The following is a 22,852-nucleotide window of genomic DNA, read 5'->3' as shown; positions in this document are numbered from 1 at the left end:
TCTAACTATTCTTTCTGGAGCAGAAGAATGGAGACCTATATTTCCTCTCTTGGTTTGGATGTGTGGATGTCTGTCAAGAATGGGTATACTATCCTTAGTGTTCCTCCCACTGATCTGGATGTTAAGAAGGAGTATGAGAACAATGTAAAGGCTAAACATGATATTCTAAGCGGTCTGTCAGATAATAAGTTTGTCAAGGTCATGCACTATGCATCCGCCAATGAAACTTGGGATAAATTACAAAGATTATTTGAAGGAGATGCCAAAGTCAAAGAGGCTAAGCTGCAATCACTAAGAGGTCATCTTGAAGGCATCAAGATGAAAGATGGAGAAAAGATTGTCGACCACCTTCACAAAGTAAATGAAACTGTGAACACCATCAAAGGACTTGGAGAGGAAATTGTTGATGAGATTATTGTCAAAAAGGTATTTGGATCTCTCACATCTAAGTATGATACTAAGGTTTCTGCCATAGAGGACACCAAGGCTCTGAAAACCTTCACAATGGATGAATTATTTGGCTCCCTAACTACCTATGAAATGAGGACAACCAGTAAAGCATTTTCAAGGAAAGAGGTAGCCTTCAACTCCATCAAAAAGGGCAAAGAAGAGGTTGATCTTAAAGGATCAAGTGAAGACTCGAATGCAGAGGTAGCAAACTTTGTTAGAAAGATCAAGAGAGGATCTGGTAAGTATAAAGGAAAGTTACCACTCAAATGCTTCAACTATGGTAAATTTGGACACTTTGCTGCAAAATGTCCCTATAATGAAATTAGTGGAGATGAGCAAACAAGTTTTGGCAGATCTACGGGTAAAGACAAAGAAAGGAAAGTCTACTAGAAAGGAATAAGAAGCTACCAGAAGCATAATAGCTTATATACCATTGAGGATGATGCCACAAACGAAGAAAGTGCATTAGAAGATGACTGCCATGAGAATGAAAGAGAAGTTAATCTCTTTATGGCACTAGATGAACCAGTTGGTGAAGATGAGGAAGAAGAAGACATTGAAGCTGAAGTGGATGTAGAAGGTGAGCTTATAAGTGCTCTTGAGGAGTTAACTAAGACAAGAAGAGAACTCAACAAGGTCAAGCTTGGTGCAACAGAAGAAAAATCTCCTTTGAAGCAATCCCTGGATGAGTCCAATCAAGTTATCTTTGACTTAAAACTCCAGTTGGAAGAAGCGAAGAGAATATGTGAAGTTACATCCTCTGATTTGATAAAGAAGGGAAAGGAACATCAAGATTAGGAAGTAGAAATAGTGAAGCTCAGAAAGGAGCTTGAAAAGAGTAAGGATCAACTGAAAGTGAGAAGCAAATATGAGGGTAGCACAGAAGCCTTGGACAAGATGTTGAGCAAACAGAAGCAATCTAAAGATACAGGTGGCTTAGGATTTGAAGAAGGACAAAGTTAAAACAACAAAGATACATTTGGTAAGGAAATACAGTTCACTTCTTCAAGTGAAGGTGAAGAGAAGAAAACATTCATAGTAAGCAAGGATACCAGTAAGAAGACTTATGCAGAAGCTGTTAGAAACCGCCACACAAACTGGTATACACAATCAATGAACCGGAGGCCACACTCAATGTACCAAAATTCATTAGGAGAAATGCAAGGGTTGATCATGAAGGATTCACTAGAGTTAGTAGCATGAAAGGAAGACCCCCGGTGAGACAGACGTTTGCAGGACCAAGGCAACCTAATCGACATGTCCCAAACTTTCATGGTTATGTTGGCATTGTGTTTTCATTGATGTCAATCGGTATAGGATGGCTACCAATATAAGAGATGTATGTGAAACACTATCATGAATGTATACAGGATCACCTTGTGTTGCAGAACACCGGTAAGGTAAGGGAGAGAATGTCACCCAGAAGAATGACCACTAGAGTCACTGGTACACAAGTTAGTGTTTGACTTGTGCTGAAGATATGAGCAGAATATCGGTATAGGCTATCACCGGTAAGGAGAGGGTGTCAACTGGTAAGTGATGTGTTGACAGTGAGTGGTTTCCAACCGACAAGCTTATGACTAGTGTACAAGAAGGATGAGCAAGATGTTGAGTTGTTGTTTATGGTGAAGACGCAAAATGTTATCTAAATCATATCAACACTAGAGGATAAGGATGTACAGGACACTGGTACACTGTGTGGATGCAAAACAACAGGATTCCCACTGGATAATGATGCAACCACCATGTGAAAAGATGACTAACAGTGAGTGTGCCCCACACCGGATCACATGTGCATTTATAAAGATATGTTGCACAAACAGGGAAGCCACATGAGTGCATTGCATGATGTAGATGACAAGGATCCACTACCACCGGTAAGTGGAACTTATCTCCAATTATGCAAAGTGTTCATCATAGTTTTATGAGATAAGGAAGAAGAGTTAAAGGTAGGTGTTTGAAGTCTTATACCGGACCTACCGGTGAATCACAAAGATGCCTCAAGTGCATGAAATCAAGGATATGAACTGGACCGAAAAAGAAGGCATGTTGAGGTGCCAAGACAAATGAAGAGTGATGGGTTTGTCACCTTGACAAACCGATTGAGATGATGTCTAGTCTGATGATAAAGAAGGAAATTCTGAGCAGTTGTAGATAGAGAATTCAACCGGCATACAGATGCCTCAGATGAAAATAGTTGAAGGTTGATGACATGGTGTCGTCAAAGGGTTTACCGGTATGTAAGTCCATTGATAATGTATCTAAGTGTAGATGTAAAAGACTCCCATCTGATGAAGATGTGCATAAGTTAGGTCAGCAAGAGTGTTGACCAGTTGAGTGTTCCACTGGAAGAGAAGAAGAGTGAAAGGCTGATGACAAAATGGTTAAGGGTTTAACCGATGGGGTTAGTAAGTCGGTAGATGAGCCTAGTAATGGAGTTGGTCGGCGATCCCATCCATACCGACACAGATGACCTAGGAGAGGTGGATGCCGATATAGAGGCCACATAGAGGTGGAGTGGCATGCATGCACAAGTTGGCATGTTGAGTCGGTGAAGTGTCAAGCGATGAGGTAGATGGTGATTGGTCGACATTTATGTTGACTGTGTGATTCACATAATGCACAACAGAGGTTTACGGCTCGAGGTTGGGTGGACAACAAAGATCCAGCACAGACTAGTTGAGAAGATTAAGGCAAGTGAAGGAAACCATGGAACCATTCTTGGTGATCGACCAAGATATCCGCTGACAGGTGAAAAGAAGATTGCCAAAAATAGAAGGCATGACAATGGCGGGATTGACTGATGAGTTACAATTCATCAATCAAGGTGATCAGATCTCATGAGATTTAATTGGATTTGGTTTTCCTCGAGGTCGATGAGGAAACCCTAATTGCCTAAAATTTGAATTGGCTTTTGACAGGAAAACCAGGTTATAAATATGCAAGCCAAAATCGATGAGGCCTGCTGTTGAATGGGAGAGTGTTGCTACATGTGAGAAGAAATCAATCAAGTTTTCATCAAGAAGAAGGAGAAGAGACTGAGTGTGAGGAAGAACGGGGTTGAAGTGTTCAATCGCTATAAAAGAAGCTACCTACAGTCATCCATTAAGTCTGATAGAGGAGTGAACTGATAGAGAAGAGTTGCAGAAGATTGTAGAGAAGGCAAGCAGAGAACCGGTAGAAGATAGTACTAGTGGAGAGTAGTAGAGTAGCTAAGAGAAGAGAGAATCGACAAAGAGAAAAACTAGAAGAGTGCAGAACCAACAGAGACAGACTTGATAATGAACTTGATAGAAGATCCAGTAGAGAGATTTGTAGAAGAGTTACAAAATCCATTTGTAACAAGAAGATAACTTTTGTATACAAACATGATTTTGTATTCACTGATTTGTAGCTTGGTGCAAGGATTGAAGCTCCTTGGGTTGGTGCCCTAAAATCAGAGATTGGTGCTCCTTAGGTTGGTGCCCTAAATCAGGTGTTGGTGCTCCTTGGGTTGGTGCCCTAAACATTGTAATCAGAGATTCATTGTGAGGCTAGATTGGAGTAGTAGACTCCAGCAACATTTCTCATCGAGGTTTTCCCCATCTTGGGTTTTCCTCGTACATGTTGGTGTTATGTGATGTCCCTTTTTATGTGTGAGTGCATTTGAGTTAGTCCCCCATCTAACCTGTAAGTCTGATTTATTTTAGATCTAAGAATCAATATACACACATATGTTATTTAAAGGGAAAAGATTGAAAACCACTGATTCACCCCCCTCTCAGTGGTACATTGCGTCTAATAGGTTATTGTTATCGGTGTAAAAAATTTGGACATAGGCTAGCTAACTGTAGATTAACAAATAAGTCCACTGTGAGTTATGAAAGTCGAAATGCATTTAATGCACTTTGGGATATGAATGTTGTATCAGTGCAATGGATTTGGTCATAGGAGTTTTGAATTTAGGAAGAGTAAACCAATATCCTACAACAGTTTTAAAGATTCATCTTTCAATGTAAATGTGAAATGCTATAACTGTCAAGAGTTTGGACATATTACAAAGCTTTGTAAGAACAATAAAATCAAGTAAAAGAGGACAACTCCTAATCAAGAACTGGTAGCCAAACCAGAGCACAAAATTGCAGCTGACAAGAAGAAGGAAACTCAATCGGTTTGGGTTGAGAAAGAAAAGGACAAAGTAGAATCAAGTCTGCTAGTGCAGATTGCTCTACATGCAGAAAGAATAAACTTGTGGGTTGTAGACAGTGGTTGTTCCAACCACATGACCATGATAAAACAAAATTTATCAAGCTTGAAGATTGGAATGGTGGCTCAGTAAGGTTTGGAGACAACTCATATATCAAGATAAAGGGAAAAGGAACTCTAAATATTGATGGAAAACTGAAAGCACATGATGTATATTATGTGGAAGACCTTAAGCACAATTTTTTGAGTGTGAGTCAGATGTGTGACAAAGGTTATAAATTCACCTTTGTTGGTTTCTAGATAGAGAAGGAGAGTACCGATCAGGTTGTAGCTGAAGGTGAGAGGACATATGGAAATGTATACAATCTGAAAGAATCTTTTGAATCCCAATGCATGTTGGGACAAGTGGATGAAAGCCGGTTGTGGCATAGAAGATTAGGCCACATAAATTTTGATAATCTAGTTATAGTAAGCAAAAAGGGCTGTGTGAGAAATATTCCACCCATCATAAAACCGGTAAGCACATTTTGTGATGAATGTGTGAAAGGAAAGCATACTAAAGTGAGCTTCAAGATAAATGAACACAACACCTCAAGACCACTTGAACTTGTACATATAGATGTATGTGGTTCAACTAGGTCAAGAGCTCTTGTCGGTGAAAGATATTTTATGCTCTTCATTTATGACTATTCAAGAATGACATGGGTCACTTTCCTACAAGATAAATCACAAGCATTTGACAGATTCAAGATCTTCAAGAAGATGGTAGAGAAGGAAAGTGGGTGCAAGGTGAAATGCCTAAGATCAGACCGAGGTGGAGAGTTCACATCAAATGAGTTTGAAGATTACTATGAAAGATATCGAATCAGAAGGAAATACTCGGCCCCCAAGACACCATAAAAAACTGGTGTGGTAGAAAGGAAGAACATGACAGTCAAGGAGATGGCCATAACCATCTTAAATGAGGCAAGTTTGTCGGATATGTATTGGAAGGAAGCGGTTGATAGAAAAGTTTTTCCTTGGTGGAAAGAAACCACAAGAGGATTTGGGGTACCTAGGGATTGAATATCCCAAGAGTGCAGGGATTACAGAGCTCAAGGAGGCCGGAGAGAGCCTTTGGCTCAAGGCTGCGCAGGATCTAGAAGACTTCAGAAAGGTTGAGGATAGGGTCTTTGAGAAAATTGGATTTCAAAATGAAAAAGAGAGTGATGATTTATTGTTGCAAATTGCAAAATTAGAGGTAGAGTGGAATGCATTGATTGCATGCTCCTCTCCCATGCCTTTGAACCTAGGAGTTGGGCATCATTTTGGTGTAAATGATGGGTATTGCAGCGCGTAGGCATCAGGTACAAGAGTCAAATCTGGGTGGATTAATCATTACAATGATAATGAATTTTCGCCTCTCCTTGCTCCAAGCCATGGTAGACATGGAAGGCAACACCAATTTGCCTCGCCGCCTTCAGTTCTACCTGGAATGAATCTAGGTTTTTCTATTTCTAGTGCTAGGACTAGCACCAATACAGGTTGTAGTCTTGAAAAAGAGAACTCGAAAAATTTGAAGCCTATGAGGAGGCTTGATGCTCTAGAGAGCAAAATGTTAGCAATATGTTGTCATTGATGTCAATCGGTATGGAATACTCACCGGTGAGTAGGTAGTGGTGACCGGTATGGGTGAAGTCAGTAATGATTTCAACTGGTATGAAGGATGGAGTGTGTAAGTAGATAGAAAGGGTATACTACTGGTACACATGAAGTGCAACATCTACCGCTAAAGCAGGACCATCGACAATCAAGCAAAGAAGAATAGAGGGATGTGGTCACTAATAGACAGAGAGAAGTATAATGCAATCACTAAATGGATTTAGTGGATGGACTAGCATGTTTGATGGAAGGCCAAGTTGAACCATCGAAAGAGAAGAGGTCAGTAGGTATGAAGGTTCACTGGTTAGGATAGGTTATATCGATAACATGAAGATAAACTGGTAGTGTGTCTTGGTCGGTAAATAATGACAAACTGACATAGAAATCTAAAGATGATGCCAAACCCACATAGTAGACTGAGCATGGCTGGATGTCAACAAGGATGACAGGTGGAAACCAAGTTGCAAACACGCAGAGGTTGATGAAGTGTTCATCGAAGTAAAAGTTAATAAGCAAGTCGACATTAATGAAGATCCCACAAATCATGGGACCATGGTAGAATGTTGTAGCTTGACGGAAACAAGGTGATTGAACTAACCTTATAGGACGATCTGATCTTTGTACTCCTTGGGTGAAGGAAATAGTTGATCCATTAAAGGCGATTGATAGAGAAACACTGTAAAGCATGTTGTAGACATCCAAAAATGGAAAACACATGTTGAAAGGTGAAGAGATGGCGGGGCTATTTGATGTGATGCAGATCACCATTCCAGAAAAGCAAATCAGATCAGATTTGATACAGATTGAGTTGGAGAAGGAAAACCCTAACACGCCACTGTTTGAATGTTGTTTTTAGTGGGAACCCTCACACATAAATATGTGAACTGGAGGCTGAGATAGATTGATGTTGGATGTGATTTGTGAGAGAAAATAGAGCCTAAGCAAGAGGAGAGACTATTTTCCTAAGAGTTCTTTCACAGAGAGTTAGAGTGTGTGTTGTAGTACCCTTCCTCGTTTGAACTTATTAGACTCATGTTTTATTATTGTTTACTTTCAGTGGATACATTACCATGATGTGTTATTCAAACTTATATGACATTATTTCATGCTTTATTTGGATATGAGATGCATAATTTATTTGTAGTATTTTAGTACTTGTGATTTATGGCATTTTATGGATTATTGCTATGTACTAACACTTTATTTTATCTATGCAATGTGTAATTATATGTTGTGTGTCTGAGAGTGTATTGGATGCAAGGGGACGATTTTCCTTCACTCATTTCGGTGAGACAGGGAACGTCGTGATTCTCCTTCATCGGTGTGTATGTCGTGTTTTCTATATTATATATGCATGTGTGGTTTAGTGATGCAAGATATTGCAGGTACAAGTACCAGGTAGGTACTGGGTATCGTCTCCACCTGGCTTCAAAGGTCTGAGCATGCCTTATATTTTCTGATAGAAGTGGAGGAGATAGTAGTTGACCCTATTTTACTCATTTACACTCGTGTGAGTGTTGTCAGTTGGTCGTCTTGTCAATTAGTTCGGCCTTTGCATTTTGTCATTTGATCTTTTTATGAGTACTTGTTTGAGATTTGCTCAGTTTGTGTGTTTAGTGGTTTTAAATTAATTAATTAAATTTATGGAGTTATCTCATAGTTGGTATTTTTGAATTATGTATTTTATGCATTGAGATTATAAATTTAGTTAATTAAAAGAAGTTATTAAATTAAGTTGCAAGCTGCATGATATTAGAAATATATTTTATTTCAATTTTAGTGAAAAATAAATTAGATTAATTTCATTTATTGTTTTCTAGAATTTTAAATAGATAAAGGAATAAATAAATAAATGAATAAAATAATTAATTAGAATTAAAGTATTGCTTTAATTTCTTTATTTAGAAAATTAATTAATTGCATGAGAAAATAAAAGAAAGAAAAATAATTTTTAATTATTGCATGTTAACTTATCATTTGTTAGGAAATTAGAAAATAAAATAAAATTGCTTTTATTACTAAATTTGGGTTTTTGGGAAAAAGATATTCAACCTAGAATTTTAGTTTAAAAAGGGGAATAGGTCATTATTTTAAGGGACACAGGAAACAGGTCAAGGATTTAGGTGAAGAGAAATTTATTTGGAAGCTTGTTGAAGGATTGGTTCTCTTCTACAAATTTCTTCCAGGAAAGCTATACTAGGTTGGGTGGCTTCGCTTGATTGTTTGTTTTAAAGAAAATATTTTATTTCTTTCTTCTTTCTGAATGATGTGTGTGTTAAGATGTTAGTCAAATCTAAAATCTTGTCTGATTATTTCTTGTTCTTGGCTAAAGTCCATTCCTGGAGTTAATTTTTAGTTATGGAAAGAAGTTATTTTCTGGGTGTTTTAGATTAAATTTAGAGAAAATTGTGAAAAGTTATTATGGCAAATTTTCTCAAGATTTTTATTGTGCATGGAAATTGCAAGATTTGGGATGAATGAGATTTTCCAAAAAAATCGTTCCCTCTTGTTTGATTTTTGTTTCGATACTTGTCTATGGCGGTCCTTTTTAATATTTGTGTATCTCTGTAGAATTATTTAGTTATTTTAGAAATAAATTTAATCATTAATTAAATTTTTTGTGTTATTAAAAGTTAAGGGAAACTATTTTATTATATTATTTTGGAGAAATTATGTATTAATTAATTTCCCTTTTAATAAATTTGATTGGAAATAAATTTTGGTTGAAAATAGAGTTTACTGGTTTTTAGGTTATTGTATGTTAAAAAAGTAAATAAAAAAATTTTAAAAAAAATTTTAAAAAATTAAATTAATTTTTTTTTATTAAATTAAAAAATAAAAAATAAAAAAAATAATAATAATAATATTGTGTGTGTGTGTGTGTGTAGTATTTTCTGTGGTTTTAATTATGTTATTTTGGAAATGAAAGATATTTCAAAATTAAATCTTCTTTTTATTATATATTTTAATGTGATATAATTATATAATATTATATTCGTAGAATATATATATTTATGTAATTATATTATATTATTATATATAATTTTTAATTTGGAGTTTAATTTAGATTTTGTATATAATCTAATCAGGTTTATTTGTAAATTAATCATGAACATATAATTAGGTGGTTAATTTTTATGTGATTTTATTTAACTTTATTGGACAAATGACAAAATTGATTTCTTTGTATTAATATAGTTGTGTTTTCTTATTTTCTAAAAAATCTTTAATTGCAAGTTATTTATGCTTTTGGATGTTTAAAGAAAATATTATTTGTATTAGGATCTTGTGTAAATGGTGTTTGCAGTCAAGCTTAATTTCGTTGTTATTTTGGTTGAGTTGTCATTATGTCATATGTTGATATATCTCCTTGGTCAGGTGTTGTTGTATAACCTTATTGATGTGAGCTATTGTGTGTTTTGTTCAAATGGTCAATCTTGGGTTAGTGATTGTGTATCCTTCACCTGTGCTTTGTCAGGATTAGATATGGCTGTCTATTTCACCATAGAGTTCTCGTAGAGAGAGACCTTTCCTGTTAGTGTCCTATGAGAGAGAGTGGCTTTCGAGCAGGGATTGTGCCCGAAGTGGATGACAGGATAACGCGTCAAAAGTCAGTTAAAAAGTGATAGCCTAATAATATATTAGGGGGAAGTTAGATAAATATTAATTTAAGATAATGTACCTCGTGCATAGGTGTGGTGTTTGTACAAGGCTCATAATGTTACGAGAAGGCCTGGAATGGCAAACTTACCACCTTGTCTTCACGAAAGGATTGGTAGGGTCCGCATGAGACTTAGTTGGAGCCGGAAGCTGGGAGAGGTTACCAGGATAGAGAGCCAAGACCTAGGAGGCGTACCATGGTAACCATCAAGCTATGCGATGACACTCTCTCCTTAGAGTCACTAGTGTTTTGTGAGTTGAGTCACATGGATGTTTGCGGAGTCTTGTAGTTCTTTTGTACTTGTTTTACTTTGCTTGCTTGAGGGTTTTCTACTATCTCCTAGCACAGTGGGGTGGTTCCATTTCGGGATCACATGGTCGGGTGGTAGTGCCACTTCCCATCAGATGTTTTGGATTGTATCTTCAGGCAAGGAAAGGCTTCGCTGGTGTTCTTAGTTCATGGTTCATGTACCAGCTCATATTCATGATCATTGTTCAGTTGAGACCTTGTGGTATTTGTATCAAACTTTTATGTAACCTTGATATTGTAACTTTGTAATCCATGTTGTTATTGGAAGCCATGTATTTATGGATATTGTAATATTATGTCAGTGGAATGTATGTTAATTCAATTGCTTTGATCTTGATCTTATGTATAAATGACTTATGGAATTTAAATCTATGTGTAGTTTTGAACTTAAGCATTTACTTTACCTAATTAAATGGACAATTGGATTAACCATGGTGTTAATATAATCTGCGAATTAATCTTCGTTGGTAATCCTTAGGAAATCATGTCTTAGACTTCTGTTGTGTTATTAAACGTGCAATGGTTATAATTAATGCACTTAGTCTTTAAAAAAAAAATTATTTCACCCTTTAGTTGCCTAGTGGTGTTGTTTTCTTTTAGGGTTCCTGGCAGGGCATTACATGTGTTAGCAGGCTGAATCGGTGAGAGGTTCTAACTAGTAGAGACAGAGTAACCAGTGAAATTTTATAGTCTTAATAGTCAAGCATAGAAGTAGGTATTGAAAGGTTAGGAAGGCATCCAATTGTGATATTGTGTAGGGTGAGGTTTTGAGAAAGAGAAGAGAGGCAGAGAGCAACTAGTAAGAGATGTAAGAGATCAGAGAGAGAAATTTGATAACCAGTAGACGAAGAACCAATGAAGAAGAGGAAGTTGATAACCAACAAACATCAGTTGATCAGGTGTTGCAGAACTCATTTGTGACTAGGTGCTATCATTGCATTAAAATTGTATTTCATTATATTAATCCGAGTTGGTGCTTGGTGCTCCTTGGGTTGGTTCCCTAAATCAGTAGGGGTTGGTGCTACTTGGATTGGTGCCCTAAATCATTGTAACATGTTGTTTCATTATGAGGTTGGATTGGAGTAGTAGACTTTAGCAGCATTTCTCATCGAGGTTTTTCCCATATTGAGTTTTCCTCATACATCTAGTGTTGTGGGTTATGCATTTGTGTGTTTGTCTCTTTTGATATCCTCTCATATCTTACCAGTTTGATTGCTTAGTGTTTAGGTTGTTAACTAGTACTCAAAGCTTGGTTTCAAGAGAATAGTTTTTAGAAACCACTTATTCATCCCTCTCTTTGTGGTACATTGTATTCAACAATTGGTATTAGAGCCTAGGTTCCTAGTTGATCAAAGCTTTCTCTAGCTTGGGTAGATTTTGGTCAAAGAACACAATGACATAAAATGATTATGCCTCCTCAAAATCCACCATGTTTGATGGATCTAAGTATGCTTTCTAGATAAGAAGAATGGAGACCTATATTTCCTCTCTTGGTTTTGATGTGTGGATGTCTCTCAAGAATGGGTATACTGTCCCTAGTGTTCCTCCCACTGATTCGGATGCTAAGGAGTATGAGAACAATGCAAAGGCTAAACATGATATTCTAAGTGAGTTGTCAAATAATGAGTTTGTAAAAGTCATGCACTGTGCATCCGCCAAGGAAACTTGGGATAAATTGCGAAGATTATTTGAAGGAGATGCCTAAGTCAAAGAGGCTAAGTTGCAATCACTAAGAGGTTGCCTTGATGGCATCAAGATGAAAGATGAAGAAAATATTGCAGACTACCTTCACAGAGTAGATGAAACTGTGAACAACATTAGATGACTTGGAGAGGAAATTGCTGATGAGATTATTGTCAAAAAGGTATTTAGATCTCTCACATCTAAGTATGATACTAAGGTTTTTGCCATAGAGGAAGCCAAGGATTTGAAAACCTTGACAATGGATGAATTATTTGCCTCCCTAACTGCCTATAAAATGAGGACAACTAGTGAAGCATCTTCAAGGAAAGAGGCATCCTTCAACTCCACCAAAAAGGGCAAAGAAGAGGTTTCTTTTAAAGGATCAAGTGAAGACTCGCATGCAGAGGTAGCAAATTTTTTCAAAAAGCTCAAGAGAGGATCCATTAAGTATAAAGGAAAGTTACCACTCATTAAGTATAAAGGAAAGTTACCACTCAAGTTCTTCAACTGTGGTAAAGTTGGACACTTTGTTGTAAAATGTTCCTATAATGAAAATGGTGGAGACGAGTAAGAATTTTTGGCAGATTTATGGGTAAAGACAAAGAAAGGAAAGACTATCGGCAAGGAAGAAGAAGCTACTGGAATCAAAATAGTTTATATACCATTGAGGATTATTACATAGATGAAGAAAGTGCATCAAAAGATGACTCCCATGAGAACGAAAGAGAAGTTAATCTCTTTATGGCACTAGATGAACCAGTTGGTGAAGATGAGGAAGAAGAAGACATTGAAGTTGAAGTGGATCTAGAAGGTGAGCTTATAAGTTCTCTTGAGGAGTTAAGTAAGACAAGAAGAAAACTCAAGAAGGTCAAGCTTGCTGCAACAAAAGAACAAGGTCTTTTGAAGCAATCCTTGGATGGGTCTAATCAAGTTATCTCTGACTTAAAACTCTAGTTGGAAGAAGCCAAGAGGATATGTGAAGTTACATCCTCTAATCTGATAAAGAAGGGAGAGGAACATCAAGATTTGGAAGCAAAAATAGTGAAGCTCAGAAAGGAGCTTGAGAAGAGTAAGAATGAACTAAAAGTGAGAAGAAAATATGAGGGTAGCACAGAAGCATTGGACAAGATGTTTGGAAAATAGAAGAAATCTAAAGATATCAGTGGCTTAGGATTTGAAGAAGGACAAAGTTCAAATAGAAAAGATACATCCAGTAAGGAGATACAGTTCACTTCTTCAAGTGAACGTGAAGAGAAGAAGACTTTCATAGTAAGAAAGGATATCGGTAAGAAGACTTATGCAGAAGCTATTAGAAACTGTATATGGTGAAAGTGGAAACAACAATGTTGCAAGACTAAATGAATTCAACCACAAAACCCTAGCCTAACAACAACAAAGATCCGCCATAACATATGAAGATTACCTAAGACAATGCAAATCAAATGAAATCACAAAGATTATACCATCACATGTCCAATAGGGTTTGAATCTCCATTCTTCCTATCTCCATTGATCTTGCTTGATATATTTGCTCTCAGATTTTATATGTGCACAAGACCTCAACAAAGAACAGAAATGTGGTTGCAAGTAGGATCGCATATGAAAGTGCAAAGCGTCGTTTAGTCAATTGATCTAGTAGTCAGGGTTGATAATGAAGGAAGTATCCTCTTATATAGAAGACACCATATGAAATGGAGGGATAAGATTGAGAGGTGTAAAAGAGGTCGGCTATGATTAGAGGGTAGGTAAAGAAAATAATAAAATAATAAGAGGGGTAGGTAGTGTAGGAATTAAGAGATGAATAACATGTGTCATGGGTAGAAAAGGTTAATGAATTAATTAAATAAATAAAGATTCATTTAATTAATAGAAGAAGTGGGATCAATTAAATAAATAAGATATTTATTTAATTTGGGAAAATGATAATTTAAATAAATAATGATTTATTTAATTAATAGAAGAATTAGGATAAAGTAATTAAATAAATAAAGATATTTACTTAATTAGACATGACAATTTTAGGTGTCTACATTTTGCCCCTCTTTGAGACAATGCAGCTTGTCGCGTTGTTTCAAAGAAGATAAGATGAACTGATACAAAGTTGCCCCAAGATGGGAATGATATGCCCCCTCGAGAGATTGGATGAAAATGTTTGAAAAGATCGCAGACAATCTCTTGATAAGAAAGAAAGGCTAGAATGGACTGACCGGGTAGTGTAGACACTCAAAATTGTCATGTCTAATTAAATAAATATTTTATTTATTTAATTATCTAAGCCTAATTCTTCTATTAATTAAATAAATCTTTATTTATTTAATTAATTCATTTATCCTCTTCTAGCCTTATTTCTCATTTAAATAAATACATTTATTTATTTAAATTATCATTTTCCTAAATTAAATAAATATTTTATTTATTTAATTATCCCACTTCTTCTATTAATTAAATAAATCTTTATTTATTTAATTAATTCATTAGCTTTTTCTACACATGACACATGTCATTCATCTCTTAATTCCTACACTACCTACCTCTTTCATTATTTTATTATTTCTTCTACCTACCCTCTAATCCTAGCCGACCTCCTTTTTACACCTCTCAATCTTATCCCTCCATTTCATATTGTGTCTTCTATTTAAGGAGATGCCTCCTTCATTATCAAACCCTAATGACTAATCTTAAGGACTTGGCTACACTACGATCCTACTTGCGACCACATTCCGTTCTTTGTTGAGCTCTTGTGCACATAAAAATCTGAGAGCAAATATATCAAGCAAGATCAATGGAGATAGGAAGATTGGAGATCAAAACCCTATTGGACATGTGATGGTATAATCTTTGTGATTTTGTTTTATTTACATTGTCTTAGGTAATCTTCATATGTTATGGTGGATCTTTGTTGTTGTTAGGCTAGGGTTTTTGTGGTTGAATTCATTTGGCCTTTCAATTTTGTTATTATTGTATCCATTTTCACCATATACAGGTAGAATAGAGTGACAGAGTCACGGGATAATGAAGACGGACTCAGGAAACAAGGGCTAGGGCTAGGGTAGTCTATAAGATAGACCACGAGGGGAAAACATCCTCATTGTCATCCACACATCCAAGAAATCAGAGTGCAGAGTGAGATAGAGCAGCAGCAGTCAACAGCGATGGCATTGGTGCACAGATTCGATCACGTTCGTCGATTTCAGAGGCCAGTAGAGGCAGGAGAGCCAGTAAGTACTGCAAAACCTCCTTGTACTTTGTCGCAATAAATGTTTTCATAAATGTATGCTAGGTAGCACAATAAATGCATGTTTAGGAAATGTCCAAAAATGTCGAGGCGCATCTGTGTTGGCGCCAGGTGCGTCTATGTTGGCTAAGCGCATCTGTGTTTGTGCCAGGCACGTCTATGCTAGGAAAGGCGTCTATGCCAAATGCGAGCGCGTCTACGTTGTTCAGGCACATTTGTGAAATGTGGGCACGTTTATGTAGGATAGGTGCGTTTGTGTAGAGCATAGGCACATCTATGTATTTCAGGCGCGTCTGTGTAGAGCAGGCATGTTTATGCAGTCTATAAGCGTGTTTATGTCATGAAGGCGCGTTTGTGTCAAAAATGTGCATTTGTGTCTTCTAGGTCAAATTGGCAGTTCTGTGATGAACATACGCTGTTGATTGGATAAGCTGCTGAGAGGATACACTCAAGTAGGTCCTTTAGGGAAGACTAGGATAGCAGATAGGGCCAGGATTGACAATTCTGTGATAGAACATATGTTGCCAATTAGGAAACTACTCAAGAGGATTCACTCAAGCAGAGGCCCTAGGATAAGATAGGTCAAGGCACTTTGTGATGAATAGTGAGTACCAAGACATAGTACTTTGTGATGAACAGGGAATACCAATAGGAGCAGCACTTTGTGATGAACAATGAGTGCAAATGTGAGCAGCACTTTGTGATGAGCAGGGAGTGCAAAACATGTAGTACTTTGTGATGAACAGGGAGTACCACTAGGATAAAAGCAACACTTTGTGATGAACAATGAGTGTCACTAGGATAGAAGCAACACTTTGTGATGAACAATGAGTGTTACTAGGATAGAGGACCATATGCACTTAGATAAAAAGTAGCATTTTGTGATGAACAGTTAATGCCACTATGACTGACATGATTGATTTGCTTGACTGCAGGAGTATTTGGCTATGTTGAAGTCGCGAGAGAGATTCCTGTCGACTCAAAGGTTGCGACCAGAGTTGACGTTTGAGGACAGAGCTGCCATTAAGGGTATGGGCCTGTGATATATTATGTATGTACCTGAGTTTCGGGCGAACATGGGTTTGCTGACTGCGCTAGCTGAGAGATGGCACTCAGAGACGTGCACTTTCCATTTGCCGATGGGTGAGATGACAGTCACCTTCTAGGATGTGTACAGGATTCTGTGGATACTGATCAATGGGGAGCTGATTCCTTATGATCAAGAGGGAGATAGGGAGGCCCTGAGACGACTGTTTCAGGATCTAGGCCTAGATAAGAGAGTTGGACATGTGGCATGGGACACAATGACAGCGACAGGACTGGCACTACCAGTAGTGCTAGGAGGAGTGATTAGTGGGTTCCTGTATCCAGATAGGGTGACATGAGGGTTGGCTGTGGGTTGGGGGAGCACCTTGGAGACACTGGTTACACAGCACACTAGATATGCCTAGGGATCGTGTGTGCTGGCACAGTTGTATTATGAGCTACATCAGTTTGTGTATCATGGTATCATAGGATTGGGCTGCGGAGTTACATTGTTGCAGGTATGGGCCTATAAGCATTTGTCAGTTACCCGACCGATACACTTTAGGGGCAGGGGTCACGGACGTAGCTTTGTTCATCTGTATGATATGATTACCTCACAGCCGCGGATTGGCAGGTTGGAGCATTAGCGTCGAGTCCTGGATGAGATCGACACTGTGATATGGAGGTCGTACCTTGTGTACGAGTAGTGGGAGGAGGACGCAGTGGATCTACCTTATAATTTCTGGAGCAAATATCTGATTGGGCGGACAACCTATGTATTGGAGAGACAGTTGATTGACAAAGTATGCAGGCAGTTTGGCTGTATTCAACGGATGCCACGGGGTTTCGAGATGTATGCTAGGACAGTCAGGGATCAAGCACACTTTGGGCCATTGTTGTCATATGATTAGGCCGTGATGCAGCTAGTAGAGATGGTGTCGATGCCATGGGATATGTGGCCAGAGATTGAAGATGCAAGCATGGATGCAGAGTACACGGTGTATTGGGCTGAGCATCCATTCTCACGACTGACAGACCCAGGTGAGCTTCTAATGGAGATGGTGGTGGGGATGAGGATGATGATGGAGATGGTGGGGGGAGAGGCCGACGGAGGAGGTGGGGTGCTATTGGAGAGAGGAGGGTGGTTCCATGGAGAGAGGGTGGGGAGGAGAGACAGGCTTGGGTGGTGAGGGGTCGAGGTGGATTGCCACTACAGGTGCCAGCAGCACAGGGTCCTAGACAGGTGCAGGGATAAGGGTAGAGGTAGGTACAGGTATAGGCACATGCACTAGTATAGGGGGAGCCACAAGCAGAGGCACAGGGGGCTGAGGAGGAGGAGGATGAGCTGCTTGAGCTGAGGGAGATCTGCCAGGGACAGGCAGATGAGATTTAGGACCTGGAGAGGGAGACAGCTAGGCTCAAGAGGTGACTGAGGGAGACAGAGCATGAGTGGGATCAGGCTATCCAACGCTATACTGAGGCTGAGACAGTGCTGAGGGCTGGGAGGCAGGCAGCAGAGGATACAGGGATTGGATATGCCTATGTTCTATGGGTAGGGGAGGAGATAGGTTACTGGCGAGACCTATACTACAGGGCAGTGCCACCAGAGAAGCGGGCAAGGAGCTTCTGCAGGCCATCGCGGACAACGACGACTATGGGAGGGAGCCAGAGGAGACAGGCGTCCAGCGGTGGGGTTATGGGTCCTCCACCACCACCAGATAGAGGAGGCAAGAGAGATGATCCTAGGGTGGGTCCTTCTAGGGCTTAGACTTCGTCGAAGCTAGGTGGCTCTGAGGGAGGGAGTTCATCATAGCTGTAGAGGGCTCCCTATGTATCGGTGTTTTGTACCATTGTGTATTATGATGTAGACACCTTTGGGTGATTTTGTAGCCATATGATTTTGACATCATTGTATCATGACACTATATATATATATATATATATATGGTAGCTATATGCATGTGTACCTATGTGATGAGATGTTTCATGATGTATGTTTCTATGTGATGCTTATGATAGGGATGCAAATATGTACATGATGAAATGTCATATTTTTGTTTTTTTATGTTTTATATGTTATGCAAATGCAAATGTGAATGTATGAAATGCAAATGAATATGATAATGCAAATGATTATTTACATGATGAGAATGTAAAATGTGCTAACAAGTGTTGTGTGCAGGATGTGATGCAATTGTGATATCTATATGTATGTATGAAATGTTTAATATGTGGTAATGCAGGTGCAACTACATGAAATGCAAATGTTTTTGGCATGTCATTATACTCAGTCATGTGATAGCGGGCTACCCAGAATCAAGAAGGACGATGGAGGTCAATCAAGAAAGGGGGATGGAAGATAGAAGATATGAAAGTGAAAGAGCTTCTTGTGCGGTATCATCATTGAGCTTTATTATGGCAAGTAGGTTATGACAATCGAGGCATATGTTTGACCCAAAAAGTCATTGTACCTATTTGCATGGAGATAAGACAGTCTCAAACAAGGAATGCCCTAGTTCATACTAGACTCTCAGTGTCCTCATATCCTTGGATAGGTCATAGCATTACTAAAAGACAATCTACAGACAGCAAAAATAAAAACAGGTGACGATACCCCATCCTTACCTTTCTAGTCAAAGACATCCTGGAGATAAAATCTCTAGTCAAAGACATCTTGGAAAAGCTAAAAGACATGTCACCAAAAAGATAAAATCAAAAGAAAAACCAAGACTCGACACCAACATTCACTGTAGTCCTCAAGTTTAGTGTCTCTTGTCACTTGTATAAGTCTTATTTGATTGTGGTCACAATGTTTACTTTCACAAAAAAGATAGATAACACTGAACCATATGTTGTCAGAGTCTGTTGAAAGATTTGATTTGTTGAAGCCCATTGTTGCTGTTGTGTCTCATCTGAAACTGATTGAATCCATGAAACTGATACTTTATTGTGAAGAAGATGAAACTTTATTGCGGATTGGCGATACAAGTGTTGCTTTATTATGGATTGTGCACGAATAGACTGAAGGAAGGTTGGAAGAAACTGTACTCCTCGAATCATGTGATGCTCCCAATTCCACACCCATCACTAGACGTAGGATTTGCCTTAGCCACAGATAGGAGCCGATTTATTATGGATGGAAAGAGGGGGAAAAAGGGGTTATTATGAATGGCTAACCAATCTTAGGTAGATCAATAACAAGCCATGATGGGAATGTGTAAGTTTATTATGGATGAATAGGTTGTGAATGTGTGCAAAGTGAAGGGATGAAAGTGAATCCTAAAGGAGGGAGGAGCAATGTCTCTACACATGGCGCTAGTGACCCAGTTTTCACCATGGTACTTGCCTAGGGTGCCACCGAAGTGGTTTTCACCGTTGGACGAAATGTTTTCTTTACTTTTTTTTGGTTTTTTGATTTTTTTGTTGTCACAAGGCGCCTGTTTGCCAGGTTTTCACCAAGTAACGATTTTTATGTTTTTATAATTTTTTTGTATTTTTGAGATTTTTGAATTTTTTTTTTGTTTTTGAATTAGGATACTCTTGAAGAGCTATGTGTAAAACCTGTGAACGTGCATGCTATTGATAGGATCCTTTAAATGTTCACCCTCTGTGGTTGAGAGCTACTTTGCCCTAGATCCATATGCTGCTGTAATGATGTAAGGACCAAGCCAGTTTGGTTCAAACTTGCCCTTCTCCTCTCCGTCTTGCTGATTTTTGGGGTTTTCTCTGAGAACCAAATCACCTACCTCAAATGTGTGAGGCTTGACTTTGTGATTGTAACTGCGACTCATTTGTTGTTGATAAGCCTTGAGATGATTAAAAGCAGTTTGTCTTTGTTCATCCAATAGTTCAAGTTCTTGTAAGCGAGAGACCCTATAGTCTTCATCACTAATAATGTTTTGCAAAGAGACTCGTAAAGAGGGTAGCTCAACCTCAATAGGCAAGATGGCTTCAGCGCCGTAAACAAGTGAATAGGGTATAGCTCCTATAGGTGTGTGGACACTTGTGCGGTAAGCCCAAAGGGCAGGATTAAGTTGGATATGCCAATTACGGCTAGTGTCATCGACTATCTTTTTTAAGATTTTAAGGATTGTTTTATTAGAAGCCTCAGCTTGACCATTACCTTGGGGGTAATATGGTGTGGAGAAATGATGGGAAATATGGAAGTAGTCACAGAGTTCATGAACATCCTGATTTTTGAAAGGATGCCCATTATCGGTGATAATGGAAATAGGAATACCATATCGACAAATGATATAGTTGAGAATGAATGTAGCAATTTGTTTTCCAGTGACTTGCATGAGAGGCACGGCTTCGATCCATTTTGTGAAATACTCTGTGGCAGTGATAATGAATTTATGACCGTTGAAAGAAGGAGGGTGAATCTTGCCTATGAGATCGAGTCCCCACTGACAAAAGGGCCAAGGAGTCGCAATTGGTTGAAGTTATTGTGCTGGCACATGGATGAGGTCTCCATGAAGTTGACACTGCTTACATTTCTTGACAAACTGATATGAATCTTTTTCCATATTGGGCCAGTAATATCCAGTCTTGATGTTTCTTGGCTAAGGTAGGACCACTAGAATGTGGACCACATATCCCTTCTTGTAATTCTCATAATGCAATTTGAGCTTCGTCGCTTTCTAAACATCTAAGAAGAGTGCCATCTAGACCTCGACGGTATAGGAATCATTAGTTGCTTGACGGATTACAAGTTGAGAGTCCCCAAAAACATGAAGTTCCTGGATCTTCCACTGAACTGCAATCCGTAATCCAGATGTTAATACCTCATATTCTGCTATATTATTAGTGCAGGGAAATTATAATCGATATGATTTTGGTATAGAATCCCCTTGAGGAGTTATGAAGAGAATGCCAGCTCCTGCCCCATGCTATGTGTATGAGCCGTCAAAGTATAGTTGCCATGGCTTTGCATGTGACACTATTAAAATGGATTCATCTGGAAATTCTGAAATTAGAGGAACATCATCTATCATGGGAGCATCTGCTAATTGATCTGCGATGGCTTGTCCTTTTATTGTTTTTCTGTCCACATACTTGATGTCGAATTCACTCAGGATCATTACCCATTTGGCTAGTCACCCAGTAAGTGTTGCTTTATTGAGAAGGTATTTCAATGGATCTATCCTTGCAACCAACTTAGTCTTATGAGTTAGCATGTAATGTCATAATTTTTGCTAAGCAAAGACCACAGCGAGACATGCACGCTCAATTGGTGTGTAGTTTAGCTCATATCCCACCAATGTGCGAATAATATAGTATACTGCCTTTTCTTTGCCCTCAGCAACTTGTTGTGCCAAGAGTGCCCCCAGTGCTGTTGGAGTAGCTGATATGTATAGTAATAGAGGCTGATTTGGAACTGGTGGCATCAAAACTGGTGGATTCAGAAGATAATCTTTGAGTATCTAGAAAGCCTATTGACAGTTATCATCCCATTTGAATTTGATGTTTTTATGTAGCAAGTGCTGAAAGGGATTACATTTATCTGCAAGTTGTGCTATGAATCTTCATATGGACTAGAGTCTCCCTTGTAAAGATCAAAGTTGACTGATATTTCTTGGTGGTTGCATCTCTAGGATGGCTTTGACTTTTGCTAGATTGGCTTCGATTCCTCTTTTTGATACAATGAATCCTAGGAGCTTCCCGAAGGTTACTCCAAAGACACATTTCTTGGGGTTTAATCTTACTTTGTATTTTTCTAATCGATCAAAGACGACTGAAAGTATGTCCAAATGTGTATCTCTGTCTACTGATTTTCCCAAGAGGTCATCAACATAATCTTCCATGGTAACATGCATGAGATCATGGAAGATAGTAGTCATGGCTCTTTGATATTTAGCGCCTGCATTTTTTAGCCCAAAGGGCATGACATTCCAACAGAAAGTTCCCCAAGGACAAGTGAATGCTTTTTTGTGTTGATCCTCGGACGTGATCTTTATTTGATTATAATTAGAGAATCCATCCATCAACGATAACATTTCATGACCTGCTATGAGATCTACAATCAAATCTATGTTTGGTAACGGGAAGTCATCCTTAGGATAAGCTTTGTTGATGTCTCTGAAATCTGTACATATTTTGATACTACGATCTGGTTTACTGACAGGCACTAAGTTGGAGATCCATTCATGATAATCAATTGGGCGTATGAATCCGACATCCAATAATTTCTCAAGCTCTGCTTTGACCAATAATGCGACTTGTGGATGCATGTTTCTTAATTTTTGTTTTACTAGTTTTGCCCTCAGTTTAACTGTCAAATGATGCATTACCAAATCCGGATCCAATCCAAGCATATCAGCGTATGACCATGCAAAGTTGATTTGTCATTCTATGAAGAAACTTATGAATTTTGACCTTTCTGACTCTATCAAAGATTGAGCCAGGAATATGTTGTTTGGAACCTCTTCTGTGCCAATGTTTGTTTTTATAGTCTCCTCTACCAACATGGATGACTTTTCCTCATATGATGCTGGGAGAATGTCGAGCCTTCCATCTTTGGGTTCCTCAGAGAGGTTTTCGCCCTTATATACATCCTTTCTTTTTACTTTTTTGGGGTCAGACAACGCCACAATGTGGTTTTCGCCATAAGACCCTTGGTTTGTTTTTATTTTTATATTTTTGCGACTGGAAGGCCCGAC

This window comes from Cryptomeria japonica, chromosome 5, assembly GCF_030272615.1.
Source record: "Cryptomeria japonica chromosome 5, Sugi_1.0, whole genome shotgun sequence".
Lineage (NCBI taxonomy): Eukaryota > Viridiplantae > Streptophyta > Pinopsida > Cupressales > Cupressaceae > Cryptomeria > Cryptomeria japonica.
The sequence above is the reverse complement of the archived record's forward strand: the minus strand, read 5'-3'. Positions refer to the sequence as shown.